Consider the following 5,153-nt stretch of genomic DNA (forward strand, 5'->3'; position numbering starts at 1 on the left):
TAAGCTATTTCAATTCCCTCAACCAATTTCCAAATGTTCATGGTTTCATTAGTTCTGTTTTTGGTGTTCTATTTGTGGAGCTGTGATGAGAGCTATTTCACATCTCTAAGAACTTATAGTGCAGAAATAACAGAATCTCTGCACCATGGATAATTTAAAATAGAAATCCAAGATATACCACATTTTCTTTATCAATTAACCTATCAGGGATACCTGGGCTTGTTCTTTAACTTGGCTATTGTGAATTGCGATGCTCTAAACATTGAAGTAGCTGCATCCCTAAATAGTATGCTGATTTTTAGATCTTTTGGACATATACCAAGGAGTGGGATAGCTGAGTCAGATGGTGGTTCCATGCCTAATCTTTTGGTACCAGGGATTGAACCCAGGGGCACATAACGATTGAGCCATATTCCCATTAAAAAAAAAAAAAACAACTTTTATTTTGAGCCAGGTGCAATGGTGCATACCTGTAATCCCAGTGGCTTGGGAGGCTGAGGAAGGAGGATAATGAGTTCAAAGCCATCCTCAGTAACTTAGCAACGCCTAAGCAATTTAGTGAGACCCTGTCTCTAAATAAAATATAAAAAGGTCTGGGGATGTGGCTCAGTGGGTAAACACCCCTGGGTACAATCTCAGATACCAGAAAAAGAAAATTATTTTGAGACAGGGTCTTGCTAACTTCTTAAGGCCTCATTAAATTCCTGAGGCTGACCTTGAACTTGCAATCCTCCTGCTTCAGCCTCCTGAGTTGAGGGGATTACAGGTGTGCACCACCATGCTCTACTCATTCCTGTTTTTGGAAGAATCTCCATACTGCTTTCCAAGTGGTTGCATGAATTTGCAGCCTGCCAGCAATGTATGAGTGTACCTTTCCCCCCACATCCTCACCAGCCTTTATTATTATTTGTATTCTAGAGGAATACCATGCTGACTGAAATGAGATGGAATTTCAATGTAGTTTTGATATGAATTTCCCTGATTGCTAAGGGTGTTGATAATTTTTTTCACATTTGTTGGCTATTTTCATTTTTTTCTTTTGAGAAATGGGTTTAGTTTATTTGGCCATTTATTCATTGGGTAATTTGGGGGTTTTGAGGGGGTTAAGTTTTTTGAGTTCTTAATATATTCTGGATGCAAATCCCCTGTCAGAAGAGTAGCTGGTCAAGATTTTCTCCCATTCTCCCATTCTGTGTAGGCTCTCCCTTCACACTCTTGTTTCCTTTGCTGTGCAGAAGCTTTTTAATTTGTAGCCATCTTATGTAGTGATTATTGGTTGCATTTATTGAGATTTAGTAGTCTTATTAAGGAGGTTGGTGTTTTATGCCAACATATTGGAGTGTTGAGTTTATGTTTTCTTTTAGCATTTATTTCTGCTCTAATTCCTAGGTCTTTCATCCACTTTGAGTTGATTTTTGTGCAGGGTGAGAGATAAGGATCTAGCCTCATTCTTATACATATGAATATCTAGCAGCATTTGTTATAAAAGGTTATCTTTTCTCCAATGTATATTTTAGGCACCTTTGTCAAGGATCTTATGAATGCACCAATGTGGATTTGTCTCTGTCTTCTACTCCATTGGTTTTCATGACAATACCATGCTGTATTTGCCACATGATATTTTTAATGTGATCAAACCTTCCATTTTTTTCTCATAATGTCTCCTAGGTTTTAAATGTCATCTTTAAAAATTACCCTACACCAAGTTTATTAAAAATATACAATGCCTTCTATTATTTTATCTATAAGTAACTAATTAAAATAAGCTTTTAAGGCTTTTTCAAGAATAAGAAGCATGATAAAGCACAATAATTTCAGAAACGCTTAATAAAGGGGTTATGAACAAACCTGAGAGCATGGTATAGAGAACTAACAGAACATCATGTCTTACCTTGGGGCCAATAACATTGCAGAGAGGTGGTGACCATTTCCAGGCCTAAAGCAATGAGGAGGGAAAGTTGTGTATGTAGGGCAACCTCAGGGAAACAGTGACATGGTCAAGGTACACAAATTAGAGTGTGGCAACCTGCAGGAAAGGTGTCAGGGCAAGACAATAAGTAAATAGGGATAAATCCTCTATAAAATCATTTTCCTTCCTCTAATCTACCACCAGAAATCAGAGACCAAGGAAGCCCATGGAATGTATTTATAGTAATGAGCCTCTCAAGAAAGGTTTGTAGTTGATATCCAACCAGAGAAGCAGAACCAATGGGAGACACATCCAATACATACACAAATCACTTCTCTGTGAGTGTGTGTGTGTGTGTGTGTGTGTCTGTGTGTGTGTGTGAGTGTGAGTGTGCAGGGGGTTATTACAAGGAGTTTCCTTACCCAATCCATTGTCAGGCTGGCTGGAAAGTCCAAAGTCCATGGGGCATGCAATCAGGAAGGGAAGATCACAAGAAGGTAGACCCTCTCAATCAGGAGCTGAAGAGATTGAAGGAAGGTCCAGGGAAAGGCAGAGCAGTTGCAGACTCAACCACTACCTCAGGCCAACAGTCAGCAAACAGCCACAACAGCGTGAAGATCCCTAGATGGAGAGATGTTGAAAGGCTTCCTTCCTTTCTTTCTGCTGCTTTGTGTTTCTGTTCTCAGGGGGCTAAAGCCTTCCTTTTAACGGGCTTCCATCGGAATAGGCCAGGCCCTAGCAAAATCTGCCTTTTGACTTACTCAACAGAAACTGATTAGAGACTTTAATTACAACTGCAAAATACCTTCACAGCAGTGCCTAGGTTAGCCTTTGATTGAATAACTCAAAGAAGGTGTGTTTTCTAGAAAAGAGCCATTGCCTCAGGGAATTCCCCTTAGCAGCTCACAGCAGAAATTCTGGGGACTGTGGTTCAACCTAGCCAAATTGACATGTTTCATGAACTATCTTTTGGGGCATAGAGCAGGATGTTAGAAGGGTGAAGTCACCTGGAGAAGCAAACAGAAGATAACCAGCATGAAACACATGCTTATCTTTTTTTTCCAGTGCTGAACCCAGGGCCTCATATGCTAGGCAAGTGCACAGCATTTAGCTATATTCCCAGTTCCTTATCATTTCAATTGACAAAATGTGTACATAGTTGTGGTTACAAAATGATGTTTTGAAATATGTGTATATTGTGGAGTAGCTCAAAGTTAGGTATTCACTGGAGGATGTCATATGTAATTACATTTGTATTCCCAGATAAAAGATTGTTCTTAAAGATAGAAGGACTTAAAATCAGCATACTACAGTGACACAGCCACATCAGGGTTTATAACAGCCCAACTCAACAGCTAAACGATGGAACCAACCTAGGTGCCCTTCAACGGATGAATGAATAAAGAAAATGTGGTACATATACACAATGGAATACTATTCAGCCTTTAAAAAAGAATTTTTTTAAAGGTAAATAGAAGGAGCTGGAAAAATATCATGCTAAGCAAAATAAGCCAAACCCCAAAACCAAAGGCCGAATGTTTTCTGTGGTAAGTGGATGCTGATCCATAATGGCAACAGGGGTACGAAAGAAACAAAGAACTTTGGATTGTGCAAAGGGGAGTCAAGGAAGGGGAGAGGGGGTGGGGATGGGAAGGATAGTGGAATTAGATGGACACTATTACCCTATGTAATGTATGGTTACAGTACCTGTGTGATTCTGAACCATGTACAGCCAGAGGAAGGAGAAGTTGTGTTCCATTTGTGTACAATGTGTCAAAATGCATTCTATTGTCATGTATAATTAGAACCAATTTTTAAAAAGAAGCATCTATTGTTTGGCATCGATTTATTTATTGACCAAGTTCCTTCTTAATATAAGTAAGTACTTAACTAAAGCAATGAGTTAATACTTTAATGTAGGAAGTTAGGAGGGGCAAAAAGGAAAAGACAGGCATAAATACACACATATGTTAAGGGGAGGCATCATTCCCTTCTTTCTTTTTGGGTTAAAGATAAACCCCTTTATAATCTATATCTTCTTCATAAATAAAAGTGAAACAAAAAAGTGAATGGTTTTAATCTGGTACCTATGTGCATCTTTTCTTTCCATATATAACGTTTGCAAAATGTCACAGTCCACTGGCCAAGTATCTAAAAGAAAAACATACCAGGAAGGAAAAAAATATTAACAAAAGAGCAGCTCAGGAGGCTGGGGCAGGAGGATCCCGAGGTCAAAGCCAGCCTCAGCAAAAGCAGGCTGCTAAGCAACTCAGTGAGAGCCTGTCTCCAAATAAAATACAAAATAGGGCTGGGAATGTGGTTCAGTAGTCAAGTGCCCCCAAGTTCAAACCCCAGTACCCCCCTCAAAGAAAGAAAGTTCAAGAAGGTGGCTTTGGACGGCGTGAGGCGGCCATCTTCAGTAAAAGCAGACAGTGTGCAGGAAAGCCTTGCCAGTCTTCTTCTCGAAAGCTTGCAGCATGCCATCGATGTCATTCTCCATGTCACTCAAGTGCTGGATACACTGGCAGATCTCACAGATAATGAGCGCTCCCCGGGTGGCCTCTCTATGGTTGTCCACGATGTCCACGTTGATCACGTGCACTGGCCGGCAGGTTACCTGTTCTCTGGAATTAAGAACTTCCACCACCTGGTCGTAGACTAGCTCTTTACACGTGAAGATCAAATCAAACTCATCTTCACAGTCCTGGAACCTTTCTGGCCGGAGCTTGATTCTCCTATTTCTGTCTAACATAGGTAAAATGCCATTCTGTGCATAGAAGTTTTCATCCTTCCTAAGAAGATCGTGGAACATCTCATCATATGTGGTTCTGAAATCATAAACATTTTGCTTGCCAGGTGCTGGTCCTGGAAGCCTCACGTGAGCTCCTGTTCCAAAGGATCTGACATTGAATCCTCGTTTGCTGAGGAGGCGGTGCGCCTCCATGCTCCGGTTCTGGTTATTGGAGCACACGACAGCCACCCGCAGACGGGACCAGCGCAGATCCATCGCCATCCTGTACTTCCACCCACAGGCTTCAGCCAAAGCACAATGGAAAGCAGCTAATCCCAGTCAGGGATGAAAACAGCTTTATGCAACTCAGAGCCTGGGAATGCCAAGCAGCCCGCTGGTCCCTAGAACCAAGGAGAGACCCCTGAGTTATAGTCAGGTTTTTTCCTGTTGCAATTAGGCCCTGAAAGAATTCCCCACGCAAAGACACTTCGCCCGGAGAATTCCAACTTTATT

General features: G+C 41.1%; 1 pseudogene; it reads right to left on the reverse strand.

The window, feature by feature from the left end:
- Positions 1 to 4,325: 4,325 nt before the first annotated feature.
- Positions 4,326 to 4,904, reverse strand: LOC144250837 (RNA polymerase II subunit A C-terminal domain phosphatase SSU72 pseudogene; annotated as a pseudogene).
- Between the last annotated feature and the right edge of the window lie 249 nt (positions 4,905 to 5,153).

Source organism: Urocitellus parryii, chromosome X (assembly GCF_045843805.1).
Source record: "Urocitellus parryii isolate mUroPar1 chromosome X, mUroPar1.hap1, whole genome shotgun sequence".
NCBI lineage: Eukaryota > Metazoa > Chordata > Mammalia > Rodentia > Sciuridae > Urocitellus > Urocitellus parryii.